The 25020-nt window shown below is 35.2% G+C and overlaps 1 protein-coding gene across 4 annotated transcripts in view; it reads right to left on the bottom strand.

Moving 5' to 3' along the window:
• The window catches only part of ZNF148 (zinc finger protein 148), a 125935-nt gene that overhangs the window by 82402 nt on the left and 18513 nt on the right, over nucleotides 1–25020 (bottom strand). For 3 of the 4 annotated variants that reach the window (XM_067738632.1, XM_067738633.1, XM_067738634.1), the window contains exons 2-3: nucleotides 11728–11808; nucleotides 3618–3753 (exon numbers count right to left, since the gene is read on the bottom strand). The gene's annotated coding sequence lies outside the window, so the exon portion shown is untranslated. The remainder of the gene's footprint in view (nucleotides 1–3617; nucleotides 3754–11727; nucleotides 11809–25020) is intronic. The other variant, XM_067738635.1, reaches the window with a different exon arrangement.

Here is a 25020-nt window from a genome sequence, read left to right as displayed (position 1 = left end):
CATGGGAGAATTCTGTGTGACACAGAATCCCTTTTCTCCTTCAGCATGCATAGACACCTTCCACAATTCCTAAATTCCACTTCTACCTATTATTCACAGCTCAGTAAATTTCTCCTCGTTCTTTTTTCATGGGTTCACATATACCCCCTTAATCCTTCCATTCTTTCTTCAAACCTTTACCAAGTTACTTTAGGAAAATCTCTCTTTCTTTTTCCTTTACTTTCCCATTTTCACTTGGAAATCAAAAAAAAAATAATCCTAAATACGGCTGATAAATGTAGGAGCTATGCTAAAGATATACCTGTATCAAAGAAAAGAGGGCTGTAAGTTTTAAAGTGAAAAGATTTGAAGGCTTGTGCCATAATCCTCTAATATTCTTGAAAGCACCTACTTTCCCCTTCAGAATGTACATGAATATTGATCTGCCACTTTATCACCTTTAATTGAATCTGCATTCAAGTGTGAAAAAAATATATCTCACTTAAAGATACTGCTTTTCTGTTTTATTTACTGAGTTTGGCTGTAATATTATTTTCCATCAACATTTATTGAATAATGTAAAACTTTAACTAAATGAGTCAAAACAGATTATAGTTGGCAAGCTTAGGAACCTAAACATCATTCTTTTCTATAAAAAGAGTAATTTCCAACTCAAAGTCTTCTCCCAAATCAATACCCTGCCTTGTATCAGAACCCATTCAACCTATAAAGAAACTTCACTCATAGGCTAAAGAGAAGTACTCAAAGGAACCTGAAACAGATTTTAAAAAAAAAAAAAAAAAAAGCTAGATTTCACAAATTACTTCTGATTCAAAGTATTTTCAACAAACTCCTTGCTGTCTGGAGGATGCCAGTTACATTAATTTGGATATTAATATTTCTAACCTATGTAGTCAGTGAGAAATTACACCTTACAACTATCAGCATTAGAAATACAAGTATCAATCAGCCGCAAGATCAAATTGGTATTACAAAGAAACCCATGATCAAAATGGATTTAACAATCTACCATTTGTCATTCCTCAGAAGTTTTTCTATTGCTTCTCATCCTTCAAAAGTAGAGTTTTGATCTAAGCAAAAACTGCTTCATCTCTAATTTAGAAACAAAATCTAGCTCTTATCTAGGGATACTCTACACTCAGAAACCCCTTCAGATACACCTTTGTATAACTACCGTCTTGCATCTATAAAGCATATTTTGTAAACTATGCCCTTTGACTTTTAATTGTTACTATTCAAAACATCCTAATAGGAGCATCATTTACAATAATGGCAACTAGACAAAAAGGCCTTTTTTATTAGTGCTAGCAACAATAAAAGATGCTTAATAAGAGAATTTACAGACTAAGATAAATCACTTTACACAATATGACAACTAAATAAAAACCTGTGATCGTTTTTTAACCACAGAAAAATAATTTATAAATATTTAAGCCAAAGTTAACAGGCATCTCTATATGCCCAATGCCCTGCTCAAATAAAGCAGAATCTAAGCATATTCTCCATTCCAAATACTCATCACCAGTCTTCTAAAACAATGTAACAACAAGAAATTAGTGGTATTTAGAAATGGTAAGACATCAAATTTATGGCAACTGTTTGTTGAGAAACAGCTATATTTTATCTTTAAAAGGAGAGGGAAAGGGAGAAGGTAAAAAAGATCCAAGCAAAACAGAACCCTACATTCTGCTAGATCTAGTTGTTTCATCCATCTCATTTTATGCCAATACCAACAATTCAAACATTTGTATTAAAAATACTTACTCTATTAGGAAACTATAAATTTTCTACAGTTTTGTATAATAAAAGAAACATTAAAAATACTTCTTAAACTTCCCTACACACTAAGCTATTTTTAATATGTACTATGTAATAACCAAGACTCATTTCAAAACAGAAAAGTGTTAACTATTTAAATCAAAATTTTAATTTTTAAACATTGGATAAATGCTCTCACTTCACAATACAAACCCTATCTGTGAAGTACAATAAAACTAAAAATGCGTTCATCGCCTTCAATGCCAAAAACACCGAAAATGTCTTATAACCATTTTCTAATAAAGTTAAATCAATAGGCCTAATATAAATACTTGATACAAGTATACAAAATTTACCAAAACTAACTGTTATCTCAAGTCTCAAAAAAAAAAGGTACCTAGGTTAATATATGTTGATATTGACATAAAATATGATGGAAAACTGACAACTAATTTCCAACCCTTTAATAAATTCTCTAATAGAAACATACAATATTTGATACTTGTTTCAAAATACAGTATTTACAACAGACCAAGAACCATATAATGTAATTACAATGAAATATTTTTCATCTACAAAAATATAAACTATATAATGTCTTTGGGAATAAGTTGTTCTGATGAGATCTAAACATTTAGAATAATAGATTTTTTAGCGTTAGAAGGAACCAGTTACACATCATTTAGCTTTATGTGTAGCTGAAAAGATCCTCTCACCCAAGCCCCTCATCCTTGCCTTAAGACTCTAAAATGTTAAACAAACCATTTCAACCTAATGGCAGTGAAACAAAATGAGGGATTATCTCAAAAGTCACTTTTAACTTTTAAGACCTTATTCCACCTTATGACACCAAGACAGCAGTATTTAATCAAAGAACCATGATGACTATTCACAAAACTAAAATTGTCTCAAAACTCAAAACAATTTCCAAAGTACTGTCACAGGCCAAGAGTTAATATGTCTTAATATTTAAAACTTATATTTTAATGTTAGTCCAACTAGATAAATGGAAAGTAAATCTGACAAACCCTAATGTGACAGACAACTAGCTATTCCTCCAGATTCTGTTCTCTCCTTCTTGCCCAATAATAAAATATTAAGTAAGACACACAATGACCTAGGTAAGACTCATTTTCCAGCCTCCCATGCAGTTGGTTGTGGTCATGTAACAGTTAAAGCCAATGGGACATAAGTAGAAATGATATACACAACTCTCCTAAAAGGAAAAGAAATGTTCTTCCCTTTTCCCTCTTTCTGTTGGCAGACATGATGGTAACCCTCTTGGACCACAAGATAGAATAACTAATACTTAATATAAATGATTATTAAAATATCTACATGACTGCTTCCTTATATTAGCATAGGAAAACATACAATATGTACAAAGGTACAATAACATATGCTTTTTCACATTTAAAAAATTATATGCCAAACACCATTAAATTTGATTAATAGGTCTAATTTTCCCACATATGAAAATAGTTTCCCTGGAAATCCTGGAAAATTTAATGTGGGTATGTATGACAGGTGAGTGAAAAATGCAATAAACCCTGCTGAAGAAAAGGGTTAAAGAAGGAAAAACCTTCCCACTTAAATTTCACCTAAGATTACATAATAAGCTACACATATTTTCTTGGGCTAAACTTAAAACCCAAAGCTATATCATTACTCATCAATTTTCTCTTAACACTGTTTTCTCAAGAAAAAATATTAAATCCCAAGTTTCTTCCAGATATAAATACTACAACATAAAGAAACTATTATACAAACTTAACATGAAATTCTAGCAGCCAAAAAAAAGGTTTCATATTTGAAAATTTTACTTATTCATGATTATGAAAAATAAGTATTGAAGTTACCTGAGACTAACGTAAAAATGAAGACTTCAAGGAAGGGAATGCTGTAGAGTTGAAAAAGAAATCATGGTTGAGTTTCTACCTTTCATAGGCTTCAGAGACCCTCAATACCACTTCAATCATTTATGCCATCCAATTCCTACAAAAAAAATAAAAATAAAACACAACAAACAAAACACATTACTTACTGAGACAAAAATACTGTACAAATATAACATGGACAAACTGGTATGCATAATGAAGTGAGCACTCTTTGTAAATAGTAAGCTATGCCTGAATAACCAGTGCAATGACTTCTTTTTAAATCTGAAACTAGGAAAATACAATAGTGATAAGTAGTAACTGTGAAATAACCCTGGCCTTGTAAAGAACAATTTGCCTAGATCTGGAATGTACGACTTCAGAGACATGGGATATTGAAGGAAATTCAGAAGGTTATAGACCTACACGTTTACAAAAGAGAAATCAGTGATTAAAAACTCACTTAATAACACTATTTTTATCTGCTTTGCAAAGGCTATGAAGTGAAGAGAGAAGCAAACACAATTCTAGGCCTTAAAAATAACAAACAGAACTAGTCCTGTACAGAAAGTACATGTATTCACAGTAGAAAGGATTACAGTTGTAAAATCATACTAAATACCTACAGAAATATGATCACCAAGGTCATCTTTGACTAGAAAAGCTGACAAAAATGGGAATAATCATAGGGAGACTATGTTCCATACCCCCAAAAATTAAAGTGAAAAACATAAGCTATACACAAGAAGAAAATTTCCTGTCAGTGAATATTTCTGAACCCAGTAACAGACTAAAGAGTTTATGGAGTTTCCTACCATAGAGGTTTTCAAAAATACTACATTCCTACCTATTAAGAATAATTTGTATTTACTCCTCCACAGAAAGCTTGGAGACCAGATGATATGACACACCTTACGATTTTATATCAGTTTTTACAGTGGTGCAAAGGCAATAAGAATAGTCTTTCTCACCTAAAACATACCAGTAATAAGTCCATCTTTGTACTTCAGAAAGTATAATACATTCACTTTTTAAAACATTTCAACACTGTATCCATATTTTTTTAAAGTTTAAATTCTGATGGAACTATTTACCCCTCAGTATCCTTTCATTTCAGAATTTTCCTGCATATTCACGCATGTCTACTTTTGCAGATGAACTCTTGCTCAAAAAAAACATTTTTTTTTCACTAGGATTGTATCATATATAAATAAATAGCAAAATGACAACAGTAACAATAACCTGGGCAGGCAGGGAGGGAGTCACAATCTGAAATTACTCCAATATGTTATCTAAAATGCCCAGTTTTCAACAACAAATTATAAGGTGTACCAAAAAAAAGAACGAAAGAAAGAAAAGAAAAATGTGACCCACATTAATGAAAAATAGCAATCACAACAAACAGTTTCTGAGCATCCCCAGATGTTGGTTTAAGCAAAGATTTCAAAACATCTATTATAGACATGTTAAAAAAGAACCCATCTTTAACTTTTTTTAATTATGAAAACAATCAACAGATAAGAAATTCTCAATAAGGGTACAGAATTTATGTAAAAGAACCACATGGAAATTCTGAAGTTGAAAAGTATAATAACTAAAACAAAAAATCTACTACAGGATTCAAGATGGCAGAAGAAAATAGATGACCTTGAAGATATATCAGTAGAAACTATCCAATCTGAAGAACAGTGAGAAAAAAAATTGAAGAAAACTGAACAGAGCCTCAGAGAACAACTTATCAACATTTCTGGAGTTCCAGAGGAGAGAAGGGGCAGGGAAAATAATTTTTTTTAATAAAACACCACCAGAAAATTTTCCAAATTTGATTTTTAGAAGAAATCAAATCTATGAGTCTTAAAAGTTCAATGAATCTCATGGAGAATAATTACAAAGAGACACACCTAGACACATCATAGCCAAACTGTTAAAAACAAACACAAGGAGAAAATCATGCAAGCATAAAGAGAAAAAGTACTCAGCATGTGCAGGGAACCACAATACGATTAACAGCTGACTTTCAATCAGAAACAACAGAGGCCAGAAGACAGTGGGATCACATTCTCAAAGTGCTGAAAGAAAAAACCTGTCAAGCAAGAAGGCAGCAAAACTACCCTTCAAAAATGAAGGCATAATAAACATAGTCTCAGATGAACAAAGACTGAGAGAATTTTTTGCAGACCTGTCATACAAGAAATACTAAGGGAAGTCCATCAAGTTGAAAGGAAATGACACGAGACTTAAATACACAGGAAGAAAAGAACACCAGAAATGGTAAATATGTGGGTTAAACTAAAAAACTCTATAAAATACATTTTTTTCATTTCTTCTCTTAACATCTTTAAAAAATATAAGAATCTATAAAGCAATGGTTACAACACTGTATTGCTGGGTTTGTAGCATATATGCTACATATATATGTAGCATATATATGCTGGGTTTGTAGCATATATATATTTATATATGAGTTGTGGCACAATAGAGGAAGGAGAAAATGGAGCTATACTGGAGCAAAGTTCCTGATACTGACTTAGTGTTAATATTAAGCAATCTGTTAAAATGTATAATGTAAACACCATAGCAATCACAAAGAAAATATCTTAAATTATATTTAGAAAAGACATCAATAGAGTAATTAATATGGCACATTAAAAAACATTTAACATTTAACACAAAAGAAGGCAGCAAAGGAAGCACAGAGAGACAAAAACCATAAGAGACATATATAAAACAAATGGCAAAATGGCAAATGTAAATCCAACCATGTCCATAATTAAATATGAATGTCTAAACAGCCCAATAGAAAGGCAGAGACTGCCAGATTGGACAAAAACAAGATTCAACTATGTGCTGTCAACAAGAGACACACTTTACGGCTTCCCTGGTGGCGCAGTGGTTGAGAGTCCGCCTGCCAATGCAGGGGACATGGGTTCGTGCCCCGGTCTGGGAAGATCCCACATGCCGCGGAGCGGCTGGGCCCATGAGCCATGGCCACTGAGCCTGTGCATCCGGAGCCTGTGCTCCGCAACGGGAGAGGCCACAACAGTGAGAGGCCCGTGTACCGCAAAAAAAACAAAAACAAAAAGGGGACACACTTTAAATTCAAGACAAAGTAAAAAGATGCGGAACAAGGATATATATACTATGGAAAGAGTAACCATAAGACAGATGGCACGGTTATATTAGTATTAGACAAAACAGACTTTAAGACAAATATTACTGGAGATGAAGAAAGATATTTCAAAATGACAGTCAATAAATTAGGAAAATATTATAATAATTATAAACCCTAAAATAATGAAGAGCCCTAAAAAAATAAAACAACTAACATTATTAAAAAGAAAAATAGAAAATTCAACAATTAGCATTGGAGATTTCAATATCCCATTCTAAATAAGTGACAGAATAACTATACAGCAAATTAACAAACATATAGAAAACCTGAACCACACTCTCAACCAACTATACCTAGTTGGCATATAGAAAACTCCAGCAAACAACAGAATACATATTGTTGTCAGGTACACACTCTCCAGCACAGACCAAATGCTAGGCCATTAAACAAGTCTCATAAATGTAAAAGGACTGAAGTCATACAAAGTATGTTCTCCAACCATAACACAATTAAAGTAGATATCAACTAAGTTAGAAACTGGAAAATTCTCAAGTGTTTGGAAATTAAACTTCACAATTTTGAATAACATATGGGTCAAAAAAGAAATTAAAAGAAAAGAGATGTTAGAGAATATTATTAACTGAATGAAAACAAAAACAAACACATCAAAATCAATGGGATGCAGCTCGAGCAGTACTTTAAATATAACTTTAAGTATACTGAAAAAAAGAGGAGTCTCAAATCAATGACATGAGCCTCCACTTTAATAAATCAGAAAAGGAGTAAACTAGGGGACTTCCCTGGTGGTCCAGTGGTAAAGAATCCACCTTCCAATATAGGGGACGTGGGTTCAATCCCTGGTCAGGGGAACTAGGTTCCCACATGCTGCAGGGCAGCTAAGCCCGTGTGCAACAACTACTGAGCTCGCACACCTCAACTGGAAAGCCTGCATGCAGCAAACTACAAAGCCCACACACTCCGGAGCCCACACGCCACAACTACAGAGCTCACATGTCCTGGAGCCTGCGTGCTACAACTAGAGAAGAGAAAAAACCTGCACACTACAACTAGAGAGAAGCCCGCACACCCCAAGGAAAGATCCCGCACGCCTCAACGAAGATCCCACATGCTGCAACTAAGACTCAACGCAGCCATAAATAATCAATTAATTAATTAAAATATTTTTTAAAAGAAAAAGAGCAAACTAAACCCTAAAGCAAGCTGAAAAATATATTGAAAATTTAGAGCAAAAATAAATAAAATACAAAACAGGTAGAGAATAACTTGTTTTTTTAAAAAAGATCCGAAAAATTTACAAACTTTTAGGAAGACTAACCACAACAAAGAGAAAAAACACAAATTACCAAAATTAGGAATGAAAGAAGGGATATTACCACTGACCTCACAAAAGTTAAAAGAATTATACGGGAAGGAATATTATAAACAGATATATGCCAACAAATTAAACAACTTTTATGAAATTCCTAAAAAGACATATATTACTGACACATAAACTAATTAAAGAGGAAACAGAAAAATCTGAACATAACAAACTGAGTTAGTATTTAAAATCTTCCCACAAAGACATGGCCTCACTGATGAATTCCATCAAATATTTAAGGGGGCAATACCAATCCTTCACAAACTCCTTCACAAAACAGAGGAAGAGGGTACATTTTGCAACTCAATCTATAAAGCTAGAGTTTCTTTGATATAAAGACATGACATGAAAACTATACTCCAATGCCTCTCATAAACATAGATACAATATCCTTACAAAATATTAGTAAACTGAATCTAGCAACAGATTAAAAAAAGGCATATATATACACCAAGACCAAGTAATATTTACCCCATGAAGGCAATGGTGGTTTAACATCTGAAAATCAATTAATGTAATACACCATATTAAGAGACTAAAGGACAAAAACCACATGGTTATCTCAATAAAGAAGAATTTGAAAAAATTCAACACTTACTCATGATAAAAAAAATCTCAACAAACTAAGACTAGAAGAGAACTTCCTCAAACTGATAAAAGGTATCTACAAAAAAAAAAAAAAAAACTAAAAACTAACATTATGCTTACTGGTTAAACACTGAATGCTTTCCTCCTAAAAATCAGGATGTCCATTTTCACCACTTCTATTCAATATTGTACTAAAGGTTCTAGCTAGTAAAATAGAGCAGGCAAAATCAATCAATCAACCAACCAAGCAATCAATCGATCAAGTAATGGCATCCGGATTAGAAAAGACGAAATAAAACTGTCTTCACTCTCTAGCGACGTGATCGTGTATGTAGAAATTTCCCAATGAATCCACAAAAAAGCTACGAGAACAAATAAACAAGTTCAGCAAGGCCACCGCCACTGAGAACTGATAAACAAGTTCAGCAAGGGCACAAGATATTAGATCAATAAAGAAAAATCAATTATATTTCTATAGTGAAATGACAGCTTTATATCACATCTTCCGTATTACAAATTTGAGCTGAGAGCTTCCCTAGTGGCGCAGTGGTTAAGAATCCACCTGCCAATACAGGGGACACGGGTTCGAGCCCTGGTCCGGAAGATCCCACATGCCATAGAGCAACTAAGCCTGTGTGACACAACTATCAAGCTTGCGCTCTAGAGCCCGCGAGCCACAATTACTGAAGCCCGTGCACCTAGAGCCCATGCTCCACAAGAGAAGCCACCGCAATGAGAAGCCCGCGCACCACAAAGAAGAGTAGCCCCCACTCACCGCAACTAGAGAATGCCCGTACACAGCAACAAAGACCCAATGCGGCCAAAAATAAATAAATAAAATAGATACATCATTAAAGAAATTAAAAATGTTAAAAAAATCTGAATTGATTCAAATTTTCTGTCCTATCCCTCAGTAGAGTTTCAAAATTTTTTTCAAGTAGATTTCTCCCAGGTATTTTATCTTTTTAGTTGTTACTGTGAATGTATACATCTTCTTCCTTTATTAGCCCTAATTCTACTATTTGTATTAAAAAATCATTTATGTATAACTGATTTTATAAGCAGTTCCTTTACTGAATTCTCAGTACAAAAAACAAGCAGGCAGATGAACTGAACTGATTTCAGGAACAGATCCCCCCCCATGCAAAAAGAAAAAACCATGGAAATTCAGTATACGATAAATGTGGCATTTCAAATATGTAGAAAAGAAATGCATCATTCAATAACGGGAATGAGGACAAAGGGTAAGCCATCTGGAAAAAAGTAAAGCTGATCTCTACATTTATTGCTTATACCGAATATATTCAATATAAATCAAGATTTTAAACAATTTAAACCATAAAAAGTAATAGAAAATCCATATAACTTTTCAAGTTCACTGAATATAAAACTACCAAGCTAAAACTACCAATCATAAGAAACATAACTAATTTTGTCACTTAGAAAAAAACAATGCCAAACCATGACAAGCCAACAATTCATGTCATTCAGAGATGTTATAATGTGGAGGGGAAAACGAGTCCTACAATCAGTGGGGGAGACCTTTTATTTTAAACCTTACACAGGAAACCCTACCCCCACCCCAGCCCTGAAGAAAAAGATCTCTAAATTCAATCATACAAAATTAAAACGTCAACAAGGCAAAAATAAAATCAAAAGATAAGCAAAAACTGAGTAAAAACCATCTGCCTAACGCATGACCAAACAGATCACTGAAAATATATATATGCCCAATAATAATGGGGAAAAAAATGCTCAAACTCACAATGAAATTTTGAAAAGCAATACTAAACAACAAAAAACTGACAAATACTACAAGCTAACAGTAGCTAGTATTATCAAAGAGATAAAGAGATTCCCATTTTCCCAGACTACTGATGTTGGGGCAATCTTTTTAGTTGGGCAATTCAACCACCAAATTACTAAATGTACACACTTTTTGACCCAACAATTTTTCCTTTAGGAATTTATACTACAAATATATTTTTAAATATGTGCAAAGATGTATCCAAGAATATTCACCATATTCCCATTTATTACTGCAAAAAAACTTAACCTAAATATCCATAAATAGGAAGCTAGTTAAAATAATTATGGTACATCCAAATATAGGAATACTACACAGAATGAAATAAGAGGAATGATATGCAAAGATACAGAAGCTAACAACAAAAAAGACATGCTGATAATAAACATGTACGGTGTGATCTCATTTTTATAAAAGTTATGTAAATATAGGTATACATATAAATTTCTGCATATATATGGAAAATGTCTGTAATGATACACACACACACACACACACACAAATGTTAACAGTAAATGGGAATAAGAAAAGACTTTTTTAAATTTTTTACATTATAACATTCTCTGCTGCATAAGTGTATATTCCTCTTATAACAAACCTGGGTAAGAAGTGAGAAGTGTTAAACGAAATCTTAAAATATGGCCACTAAAACTGCTAATATTTTCACACCTTCGCTTTAAAAGAATTCTCAAAACAAATAAAATTTATGAGAATCTTTGAATTTTTATGATCATTAATAATGACATGAGAATATGTGCCATTGACAAACATGTAAATACCCTGAAAACTGTGAAATACTTAATTTTCTTTCACTTTGTTTGAAAGATAAAAGCAAGGTCTAATATATGTACCAACATAGCCCAACAAGACAAGAGAGGATCATGGTTCTTCCTAAAATAAGGGAACCTGAGCCTAAAAAAGAGAAATGCAAGTAATCTTGTTAAGTGAGAAAAGATAATGGCCTTCATACAGAACTAATAACATTAATTCTTTCCAATGTATAGATGTTCATATCTGTATATAGCGATATCATGCTATGTATATGTAATATTCATGCTATATATAAACAAGTATAAAAGAAAAAGGGAATGTCCAGTAAATGCAGAGTACTACCCAACAGCTATGATATGTGTGTTCATGTTCAAGTATATGGGCATCTATCACAGGTAAAAATTAGAGGGTGAATAAAACAGGGTTGGATTACCTCTACAAAATAGGTCAGGCAAATGCCCATCCCGCCAGATCACTTGGCCGAATTTCCAAGCTGTTGATTCCTCCCTCTATCCTATAAAAGTATAAAAATACAGGTTATGTCCCCCCAAAAATCAGGATTAGACATATTCTTAAAGTCAGGTAAAATAGGTATATCAAAATGTGCTAAATCTGACAAAATTCTTTCCATGGTAGATACTATTGGATTAAATAAAATTACTTCACTTAGAACACTTAGTTCAACTGTAATGACCCATCAGTGCTGAATGATATCATGAAGAAAAGAAATGACCCAGACACTAACTGGACTTTTCAAATTTAACTTCTAGCTGAGGATTAGGATTTCTTTAAAATCAGGGTAATAAACTAGAATTATCATAAACAACTTAAAACAGGAGGAAGGCACAAAATGTATTGCACTAAAATCATATGTTGATGTCCTCAATTACTCAAATAGTACTAGTTCCTGTTAAAATCCCAAAGTAACATTTCCCTGAGCTCAAAGTCTAATTATATTAAGAATATAGTTTTTGAAAATACAAAAATGTTTAAAATTTTCAAGGCAAAGATATTTAATAATGTTAAAATGGTCCATAAATATTTTTTAATGTCCATAATCAATCTTTTAACAGAGACTAATACAGAAAATTAACACTCCATGTTGGTATTGCATTGATATCAGACATATATAATTTTCTTCCTGCAACTGGGATATGTTTTCCTGGTATATGAAATGGAGCTAATGAGGACTGAAAGCTGAAATTTTATTAGAAACAAAGAATAGGCCAAATATAACTTTTATTCAGAAATAAAAAAGCATTTTATATAATAGCCTAAACACATTTTTAGGACTCAATAAATACCCTGCAAATAAATAAGCTATAAATATAACAGCAGGAAAATTAAAGAAACTCTAAATCTTCAGAAAATAACCAAGTATATTAATTCTAACCTGTGTTTACACAATTTTATCAAGGGATTACAAACATTACAGCATTTCTGATAATTCAGCATTTTCTAGTCCTTAGCCAATCAGTAGCTTTGTTGCTAAACTAGTTATGAACAAAAAATCTATTTAAAATAATTTATTTCTACTAAGCTCTTAATTGCCTGCCTCAAAGTTTTGTTTCCAAGCATTCAAAAGAGCATATATGCCATTCCTCTCAATTACTTAAAACTACTTTTAAATATATTTTTTCTACAGTGTTAGTACCAAAAAGATAATAAAAGCCATAAAACTATATTATTGTGGTAGACACAAAAACAGGTAAAGTAAAATAAAACTTTATCTGCACTACACTGCTATCACCGTTCTACATTATTTACTGTATTCAACTTTTAGAATTTCTAACACAGTTCACAGGAATAGAGTAAAGTTGAACAGAAAAGACATGGTAAAGTCTATATATGGGAAATAAAAATGTCTTTAGACTTAGCAACTTTGGTATTACATTATGAGTCTTTTAAAGTTGACTGGATTTATCTAGTCCACAATCAAAACATTATTACTTACATCATCACATAATAATGGTAACATATACAGCTGGACAAACGTTTTTGAAATGTTAATATTCTGTTGAAAACATTTTCACAAAAAGCCTACTCACCTTGCATCACTTTTTATTGAAAGCTCTAAATTAAGGCTGTCACACATCAAAGACTATAACTAGGTATGTTAAAAGAGAAGGAAACAAAAATAGTGAAGAAGGAAAAAGCAGCATGCCTCACTCCCACATACACACATCCCCCAAATGTGCAAAATAATATAACCTGAAAGTCCAAATCTATAAACAGAAATTTTGGAATGTCTTTCCCATCACAACCTTTCCTCTACCATGGAAACCCACAATTCCCCCTAACTCACCTGCCACATAGTCTCTCTCTGTCTCTGGAAACCTAATTCATTTAGCATCATCTACCAATTTCACTTATCCTTCCAAGTCTCTGTCCCTCCTTCTCCTCTACCACCCCTCTCCACCAAAAATGGGGAAAAGAAAAGAATCTACCAGGCTGGAAACTAAGACCCTGTAAGTATAAAAAGAAAGGTATAAAGTTACTTGGGCAACCACCCAATGATCAGCTAAGATCTTCCTCTTTCCCTGCCCCACCTCCCCTACTTTAGGAGTAACTGAATATTCCTGCTTAGCAATTCCTCTAATTTAAGATTTTGCTGGCTAATTATTCCCTGATTATAATCACTTGTGCAGGGGCTTCCCTGGTGGCACAGTGGTTAAGAATCCGCCTGCCAATGCAGGGGACACAGGTTCGAGCCCTGGTCCGGGAAGATCCCACATGCCGCCGAGAAACTAAGCTCGTGCGCCACAACCACTGAGCCTGCGCTCTAGAGCCCACGAGCCACAACTACTGAAGCCCATGCGCCTAGAGCCCGTGCTCTGCAACAAGACAAGCAACCACAATGAGAAGCCCACACACCGCAACGAAGAGTAGCCCCTGCTCACCGCAACTAGAGAAAGCCCACGCACAACAACGAAGACGCAACGCAGCCAAAAATAAATAAATAAAATAAATAAATTTATTTAAAAATAATAATAATAACCACTTGTGCAGGTATAATAATCAAATTAAGACAAAATACATATTAAGGAAAACAAATGAAATATTTTTCAGGGACCGTTAGCTACTACCTGTCCATTATTTAGTTCTGATAGACTGGCAGGATTTCTATGTATTTACCAGCAGGTGGTCTGATCAATTATTCAGGCCAACATTTTTGTCATTAACTGAATCAACATTTTTGATCAACTGATATGTATAAGCAACACTACCTAAGATTCCTAAGACATGCATAAAATATCATGGTCTCTGCCCAAAGGAGTTCATAATCTAGCAAGAATGGAAAACACAAGAAATAATGTTAGTTTTGATAATATAATGTGTTAAGCGTTATAACTGAAGTTTAAGCAATTTATCATAGGAAAATCAAAGCAGGGATCAATTAATTCTCCCTCTGTTACCTTTCCAAAAGAAAAGGAAGAAGTGACCTTTTAATGTTGGCTCCACATTTAAGAATAAAATGAATAACACATGCTTTGGACTTTGCTCAGTAGTGTTCCTAGGTCTTTGCAGATATTAACTAACTTAATACAAAAAACAAACTTATGAGGTTGGTGCTAATATTATTCACATTTCACAGAAGAAAAAACTGAAGGGTTAAGTAACTCACCAAAGGTTATAAAATTAGTAAGTGGCAGAACCAAAGTCTTTATAATGGTTTAGCAGGCTCTCCACAATCTACTGTGCTATCACCTCCTCCTCATCATCACTACCATGGCTTTAAGAATCTGAGAGGAAAAATGCTTCAAGTCCTTTAGCATCTTTTAACTAGATCATATCTGAAAGTAATTACATAAGTTCTACTTTTACATTAGTTTTACTTTTGTCATTTAATAATGCTTTCTGAACAATGTTTTTTTTTTAAAAAAAAAAAAAAGGTAAAGGAAAAAAGTTTGTTCCAGGCAAGAGATTTCTATGAATATGTTTAGAATTTCTACACAGTAACAAAGCAGACATATGTGTTCTTTTAATTTACACTACCTGCTGTGACAATTAAAGTTGTTAGAACTCACAGTGTATTTTTCATGACCAGATCTATCCTAAGGAGGAATGAAAGCTCCAAAAATTCAAACCACCCACCCCAGAAACTCCCCTAACCAGGTCTTTCTAGAACAATTTTCCATTTCTACCTTCACCAAAAATTAAGCCAAAATCTTAAAAATTTTACAACCAATGTAGTTAACCCACTCGGTTAAGAAAGAAAATCCTACAAAGGGGTAATCAAATAAATTCTTAAAAATGTTGGCCGTGGGCTTCCCTGGTGGCACAGTGGTTGGGAGTCTGCCTGCTGGTGCGGGGGACGTGGGTTCGATCCCTGGTCCGGGGGTATCCCACATGCCGCAGATCGACTGAGCCTGTGCACCACAGCTGCTGAGCCTGCGCTCTGGAGCCGCAAACCGCGGCTGCTAGGCCCACATGCCACAACTAATGAAGCCCGCACACCTACAGCCTGTGCTCTGTGGCAAGGGAGGACATCGCGATCGGGGGCCTGTGGGCCGCAGCGAAGAGTAGCCCCCGCTCGCCGTAACTAGAGAAAGCCCGCGTGCAGCAGCAAAGACCCAACGCAGCCAAAGATAAATAGATAAAATAAAGTTAAAAAATTTTTAAAAACCCTTCACCATTAAAAAAAAAAAAATTGGCCAAAGTGAGTAAAATAAAGGCACCAACTGAAAATGTTCACCTGCCCTTGGCCTTTTCAAATCACCTAACCAGTAAACATGTGTCAAATAAGAAACCAACTCCCCACCCACGTTAGAAAACACAACAGTATAAGCATTTTTAGAAAATCCTTAGACTATAAACCACTAAAGAGACAAATCTAACCTTTAAATCCAAGCCACCTGTTGAGGAAAGACACCTTCCAAAAGCTAACCTTATCACAGAGGGGATGATAAACTATCAAGCATCTATGTAATCCTTCCCCAAATTCACCAACAGAAATTAGTTTTTAAGAATAGTAAATCACTAAACTCAAGGAAAAGCTGCTTTATTTTTACATGAATTTTTACTTGAATACATACCAATTTTGTAAATAATCATAAAATATTTTGCACTATGATGATCAAGATCACTCAGGTCAATTTTCAAATGATCTCCTCAAAAACATTACAAGCATGCTCTGATAAAAGTACTTCACAGTTTACAAAGTGCTTTCAAGTGTCACATTTCACGGGACACCCCCTACACACACAATTACCTAGGCAGGTATTAGTGTTTGCCTCCATTCTATAGATGATGAAACTGAGGTTCCAGAGGTTAAGTACCCATGGTTACACAACATCTGTCACGGCAAAGACTTCAACCAGATCCTCTGCCTCCAAATAAATGTCTACTTTAACATAGCACAACCGGAAAGGTCATTCCCAAGTTAAAATATTGATACATTTAACGTTACTCTTAACAATATTCTAAGAATCAAAAATAAATAAATAAACATCTTTGAAGTAAGGATAAGATCAATGAACATAAACTTTGAAATTAAAATGCTATCTACAGTAATAGTTACCATGTAAATAAACAAAAAATTAAATTCATCTGATTTTCATAACACAAAAATTATCCTACTGTAATAATAACTAAGGAAACCCTAGAAAAGAGTATAGGAATACCCATTTGAAAATTAAAGTTTAACTATTTAAATTTTATTTTTAAGTGTCAATTCTTCATGAATAAAAACATGTTAATATATTATTAAAAACCAAAAACAAGAGGGAACTGGAATTATTACTTCTAATATGAAATATAATTACTCTCATTTAAAAACATGTACATGGTCCATAAAAATCTCATTTTCTGACAATTTTACCTTATTCAATACTAGAGTCAGTCATTCTTATCTTCTCTAAAACACATGCCCAGAAGCACATAAGGCACTAGACACAATGTAGAGGTGTGTCCGCACATAAATGATTTTTAATCTGATTAGAAATCTAAGATTTGCCCTCCGAGTCAATCTGAGTACCTCAAGAAGTGGCTGCAAAGAAGCCCAGTGATTTCTCTGTAACTGCAGTAACTATATTAGTTTGAACAATTCATGTAATATGTGAGATTTTTAAAAAATAGTAGTAGTTGGGACTTCCCTGGCAGTCCAGTGGTTAAGACTCTGTGCTTCCACTGCAGGGGGGCACAGTTCGATCCCTGGTCAGGGAACTAAGATCCTGCATGCCGCACGGGGCAGCCAAATAAACAATAGTAGTTGATTTAACAAGTTAACTCATCATTTAGAAGCACTAGCTTCTACTAATGTAGAATAGACATTTTCTTATTTGGGCCCAATTTACTCTCAATTAGAAAACTAGGGAATGTAAAAAGCAGGACATTTTATCTTTCCTTTTCAACCTATGAATTAGAAACATATTAAACTGGCTGCATAATGCAAGGTTTTCCATATTTGTTTTGAAAAATATTTACTAATATTAAAATACTATTATATATTACTGGAATTATTAAATACCTTAAATACAAATTATCCATAAAATAAACACATCTTTGAAGAAAATACCAGAATTCACAATTTCATTTTAATTAACTATACTACAAAATTCTGTTTACGTGACAGATGCCTAGTAAATTGCATGCATCTATTCCCTGGCACCCTCTTGAACTGGTTATGACTGACCTTCCAAAACCTTCCTAGGGGTCCAATACTGTGGGTTATAATTGAAGCAAACATTGTGCTTAAAAGTTCACAAAGCACATGGCCATAAACCATTATTTTCAAAGCTGAAACGACCCGCTGGGTAGAGATGACACCGGTTCACAAAAAGTAAGGAATCTGAACTTCCAGCCTAGGTAAGATGGCATAGCTCTCTTTTTCCCTGCCCCTCTTCACTGAACACCATGTTAAACCAGGGGAATAACACCAGAGACAATTGAAAGAAAACTATGAAAACTGATAAGCAGGCAGCTAACCAGTTTGGGACTCCAAGACTACAGAAACAGAAAAGCAACAGAGTGTTTTATGTCCCCAGACCCAACAGAAGAAGGCAACCCAGACTGGCATTTCCTAAGGCAGGCCAGACAGTCACACTCCTCCCCCAAACTAAACAGGAGTCCCTCTACAATATCAAGCAAGGGAGATCAACTGGAAGCCCAGTCAACAACAAAGACCAGAAAGGGGAAGCAACTCTTCCATCGCCACATGACCTGAAACTCCTGTTTCCCACCTAGAAATACTGAGGCAAGTGGCCAGAACTCAGGGACCCAGCCAGTGCAAGCATCTCAGTTTGTGCCAAGACTCTCCCTCTCACCCAGAGACATGGGGACAGGGAAGAATTGGGGGTTTGAGGTGGGTACCAGGAGGAGGATCCTACCACAATCCTCTCCCATTTAGAGACACCCAAAAGCCTGATAGGAGGCCATGTCTTCTATTCTCTCAGGCAGCATCAGTAAGGACCAGTGGGAGCCCCAAGAGGATCAGATAAACCAAGCCAACCACAAAGGCTCTGAAAATTAAACTGCCATTAGAACCAAAGTCATAAAAGTGGGCCAAGACTTGTACACTAAACAGGGTGACCGCATGCTAAAATAAAAAATGTAAATAGGGACCAGAGCCTCCTAACGTAATATATAACACAGAAAATGACACAAGAAAATCCCAACATGAGTGATAATCAACCAAGGCCAATACAGAGATGAGTCAGATGTTGGAATTATTTGAAAAGGATTTTTTTTTTTTTTGCGGCATGCAGGCCTCTCACTGTTGTGGCCTCTCCCGCTGTGGAGCACAGGCTCCGGATGCGCAGGCTCAGCGGCCACGGCTCACGGGCCCAGCTGCTCTGCGGCATGTGGGATCTTCCCAGACCGGGGCACGAACCTGTGTCCCCTTCATTGGCAGGCGGATTCTCAACCACTGTGCCACCAGGGAAGCCCTGAAAAGGATTTTAAAGCACCATAATAAAATGTCTCAACAATTAATTATAAGTTCCCCTGAAACACGTGAAAAAAATGGAAAATCTCAGCAAAGAAACAGAAGTTATAAAAAAGAAGCAAAAGAAAATTACAGAACTAAAAAATACTATAACATGAAACTTTAAAACTTGCTGGATAGGCTCAATACAACCATGGAGATAACAGGGAAAAGAATCACTGAATTTGAGACAGAAAAATAGAATTAATCTAATGTGAAAAACAGAGAGAAAAAAGACTGAAAAAAAAACTAACAGAGTCTTAGGAACCTGTGGGCCAATAACAGAAGATCCAACATTCTTATCACTGGAGTCCCAGAAACAGAGGAGAAACAGAGAGGGGCTGAAACAGTATTTAAAGAAAAGATGGCAAAAACCTTCTCATGTGTGACAAATACAAACTTACAGATCCAAAAAACTGAGCAAACCCAAAACAGGATAAACCCAAAGAAATTTACACCAGGACACATCATAATTAAATGTTCAAAAATTAAAAACGAAGAAAAAACTTTGAAGGCAGCCAGACAAAAATTACCTATAACGGAACAACAACTGAAATGACACCAGATTTCTCATCTCAACCAAAGAGGCCAAAAAAAGTGGCAGAATATTTTCTGAATGCTAGAAAAAAAAAAAAAAAGAACTGCCAACCAAGAATTCTATACCCAGTGAAACTATTCTTCAGGAATGTCTTAGTCTATTCAGGCTGCCATAACAAAACACCACAAAATGGATGGCTTACAAACAATAGAAATTTACTTCTCACAGTTCTGGGGGCTGGAAGTCCAAGATTAGGGTGCCAACATGGTCAGGTGAAGGCCCTCTTCCAGACTGCAGACTTTTGTCTGTATTCTTACATGGCAGAAAAGGGGCAAAAGAGCTCCCTCTTTTGTAACAACACTAATCCCATTCATGAGGGCTCTCCCCCATGACCTAACAACCTCCCAAAGGACGCAACTCCCAATACCACCATATTGGGCATTAGGATTTCAACATTTACATTTTAGGAGAATTCATTCAGACCACAGCAAGGAACAAAGGAGAAATTTTTTGAAGCGTTCTCAAAAGAAGAAAAACTAAACGACTATGTCACTAGCAACCCTACCCATAAAGACTGGCTGAAGAAAATTTTCCAAACAAGAAAAAGGATAGAGCAGCTTCCCTAGTGGTGCAGTGGTTGAGAGTCTGCATGCCAATGCAGGGGACACAGGTTCAAGCCCTGGTCCAGGAAGATCCCACATACCATGGAGCAACTAAGCCCGTGCACCGCAACTACTGAGCCCATGCGCCTAGAGCCCATGCTCCACAGCAAGAGGAGCTGCCACAATGAGAAGCCCACACACTGCAAAAAAGAGTAGCCCCGCTCGCCGCAACGAGGGAAAGCCCGCGCGCAGCAATGAAGCTCAACGCAGCCAAAAATAAATAATTTTAAACATATGTGTAAAAAAGAAAAAGAATAGAAATACAAGTATACACAACAAGATATCTTTTCCATCATTAGTTTTCTAGATCATACTTACTGACAGAAACAAAAATTATACTACTACTGATACTTAAAACAATTATATTTAAAAGTCAAGAAGGTAAAAAGGTAAAAGAGAAGTAAAGTTTCCACACTTCAGTTGAATAGTAAAATACTGATACCAGGAGACTGTTATAAGTCATATATACATTAGGTAATAACTACAACAACCACTACGAAAACTATACCAAGACAGACTCAAAAACATTATAAATAAATCTTTTACAAATTATGAAAGATAGAATCCTAAAATATGTTCTAGTAATCTGCAGGAAGGCAAGAAAAGAGAAACAAATAAATGAAAACCAGAGAAAATAAAACAAAAAACAAATAATAAAATGGCGATTTAAGTGCTAATATTTATCGATAATTACCTTAAATGCAGATGGTCTAAACAGACGAATCAAGAAAGACTGGCAGAGTATATTTTTGAAATGCCCCACTATATGCTGCTAACAAGAAATTCAGTAACGTACATCGAAAGTAAAAGAATGGAAAAGCTATGACAACTCTTTTTTTTTCAGCAGAGAAACTGTATTAACACAACCAACCAACAAGGTCAACTTGATATATATAGAATACACCACCCAACGAAAGCAGAATACATATTTCTTTTCAAGCACCCATGGAACATTCATGAAGACAGATTATATCCTGGGCCATAAAACAAGCCTCAACAAATCTAAAACAACTGAAATAATACAAGAGGTACATTATCTGACAATAATGGACTCAAACTAGAAATCAGTAACAAAGACAACAGGAAAACTTGTGAACACAAAACAGTAAAGAACACTTTTTAAAAGTCCATGGGTCAAAGAGGAAATCTCAAAGAAAAAATTTAAATATATACATAAAAATGAATGAAAATAAAAACACAGCATGTCGAAATATGTGGGATGCAGCTAAACCAGTAGTTAGAAGGAAATTTATAGCACTAAACGCTTACATTAGAAAAGAGGAGGGGCTTCCCTGGTGGTCCAGTGGTAAAGAATCTGCCTTCCAGTGCAGGGGACGTGGGTTCGATCACTGGTTGGGGAACTAAAGATCCCATACCACAGGGCAACTAAAACCTGCTCACCACAACTACTGAGCCAAACTACAGAGGCCACGCGCCCTGGAGCCTGCACGCCACAACTACAGGGTCCACGTGCCCTGGAGCCCACACACCACAACTAGAGAGAGAAAACCCACACGCCACAACTTGAGAGAACCTGCGCCACAATGAAAGATCCCACGCACCTCAACAAAGACCCCGTTTGCCACAACTAAAACCCAATGCAGCCAAAAAAAAAAAAAGAAAATAAACAAAAATCTTAAAAAAAAGAAAAGAGGAAAGATCTCAAATCAATAACCTAATTACTTACCACAAGAAACTTTAAAAAAAAAAGCAAACTATAAACCCAAAGCAAGCAGAACAGAAACAATGAAGAGCAGAAATCAATGAAATTAAAAATAGGAAAACAGAGAAAATCAATGAAGCAAAAATTTTAAAAGCCTCAAACATGACAAATAAAAATAAAAAGAGAGAAGACACAAATCACCAATATCAAGATTTTAATAGGGATATCACTAAGATTGTACAGCACTTAAAAAGATAATAAGGGAATACTACAAAAAAATTTATACTTTTAAATTGGACATTTAGAAGAAATGGACCAATTTATCAAAATCACATTACTAAAACTAAACCAAAATGAAACCAATAATCTAAATAGTTCTATAACCATGAACTATTATCTAAATAGTTCTATAACCATTTATAGAATAAATGAACTGGTCTATGAAATGAATTCTTAGTTGACAAAGGGGCAAAAATAATTCAATGGAGGAAAGATAGCCTGTTCAACAAACAGTGCTGGAACAACTGGACATCCATATGCCAAAAAAAGAGTCTAGACCTAAACCTCACAACCACATACAAAATTATCTCAAAATGGATGATGAATGTAAACATGTAACTATAGAGTTTTTAGAATAAAAAAGAAGAGATCCTTCAAGACCTAAAGAAAAGGGTTCTTGGGCTTGGCACCAAACACATGTTCCATAAAAGAAAATAAACCAAACTTTATCAAAATAAAAAACATGTGCCCTATGAAAAGATGCTCATTATCACTAATGATTAGAGAAAAGCAAATCAAAACTACAATGAGGTACCACCTCACGCTAGTCAGAATGGCCATCATTAAAAACTCTACAAATAATAAATGCTGGAGAGGGTGTGGAGAAAAGGGAACCCTCTTACACTGTTAGTGGGAAAGTAAATTGGTGCAGCCATTATAGAAAACAGCATGAAGTTTGCTCAAAAAATTAAAAATAGTTGCCATATGATCCAGCAATCCCACTCCAGGGCATATAACCAGACAGAACTATAATTTGGGGCTTCCCTGGTGGTGCAGTGGTTAAGAATCCGCCTGCCAATGCAGGGGACATGGGTTCGAGCCCTGGTCCGGGAAGATCCCACATGCTGCAGAGCAACTAAGCCTGTGTGCCACAACTACTGAGCCTGCGCTCCAGAGCCCACGAGCCACAACTCCTGAAGCCTGGACGCCTAGTGCCCATGCTCTGCAACAAAAGAAGCCACCGCAATGAGAAGCCTGCACACCACAACGAAGAGTAGCCCCTGCTCACTGCAACTAGAGAAAGCCCGCACACAGCAACAAAGACCCAATGCAGCCAAAAATAAATAATTAAAATAAATTAAAAAACTATAATTTGAAAAGATTACATGCACCCCATGTTCATAGCAGCACTATTAACAAGAGCCAAGACATGGAAGCAACCTAAATGTCCATCGATAGATGAATGGATAAAGAAGATGTGATATATATACCAATGGACTACTACTCAGCCATAAAAAGAATGAAATAATGCCATTTACAGCAACACGGATGGACCTAGAGATTATCATACTAAGTGAAGTAAGTCAAAAAGAGAAAGACAAATATCATATGATATCACTTATATGTGGAATGTAAAATATTGAATACAACACAAATGAACATATCTACTAAACAGAAACAGCCCCACAGACATAAAAAACAGACTTGTGGTTGCCAAGGGGGAGTAAAAGTGGGGAAGGGATGGACTGGGAGTTTGGGATTAGCAGATGCAAACCAGTATATATAGGATGGATAAACAACAAGGTCCTACTGTCTAGCACAGGGAACTATATTCAATAACCTGTGATAAACCATAATGGAAAAGAATATGAAAAAGTATATATATATGTATAATTGGGTCACTCTGCTATACAGCGGAAATTAACACAACACTTAAATCAACTATACTTCAATAAAATATTTTTTTAAAATGTGCCCTGTGAAAGACCTTCTTAAGAAGATGTAGCTTATCATAGCTATAGGCTGAGAGAAAATGTCTGCAAACCATATATCTGACAAAGGTCTTGTATTTAAAATATATGAAGAACTCTCAAATCTCAAAAGTTAAAAAAAAAAACATTCTGATTAAAAAATGAGCAAAAGACATGTACAGACAACAAATAAGTACACACAAAGACGTTTAATATCATTAGAGAATGCAAATTAAAACTACAGTAAGATATCACTATACACCTATCAAAACGGCTAAAATAAATAGCAATAATAACAAATGCTGGCAAGGATGCAGAAAATCTCTTACATTGCTGATGGGAATGTAATATGATACACCACACTGAAAATCAGTTTAGAAATTTCTTATAAAACTAAACATGGGGGCTTCCCTGGTGGCGCAGTGGTTGGGCGTCCGCCTGCCAATGCAGGGGACACAGGTTCAAGCCCTGGTCTGGGAAGATCCCACATGTTGCAGAGCAACGAAGCCCGTGAGCCACAACTACTGAGCCTGCGCTTCAGAGCCCATGAGCCACAACTCCTGAAGCCCACGCACCTGGAGCCCGTGCTCCGCAACAAGAGAAGCCACCACAACGAAAGGCCCGCGCACCACAACGAAGAGCAGCCCCCACTCGCCGCAACTAGAGAAAGCCTGCATGCAGCAACAAGAACCCAACGCAGCCAAAAATAAATAAATAAAATTTAAAAAAAAACAAAAACAAAAACATGGCCTCCCATTCAACCCAGGAAGCTCACTCTTGGGCATTTATCTCAGAGAACTATACATAAAATCCTGTACATGAATGTTTATAACCACTTTATTATTAATAGCAAAATACTGAATATACCAAAAGTCCTTCAACAGCTGAATGGTTAAACAAAGTATGTATTAATATACCATTATAAACCATTCTTGAAAAGACAAAACTATAGAGATGGAAAATATGTCA

The sequence above is a fragment of the Pseudorca crassidens genome, chromosome 5, assembly GCF_039906515.1.
Source record: "Pseudorca crassidens isolate mPseCra1 chromosome 5, mPseCra1.hap1, whole genome shotgun sequence".
Lineage (NCBI taxonomy): Eukaryota > Metazoa > Chordata > Mammalia > Artiodactyla > Delphinidae > Pseudorca > Pseudorca crassidens.
Note: the sequence above shows the minus strand (reverse complement) of the source record. Positions and strands in the feature narration are given on the sequence as shown.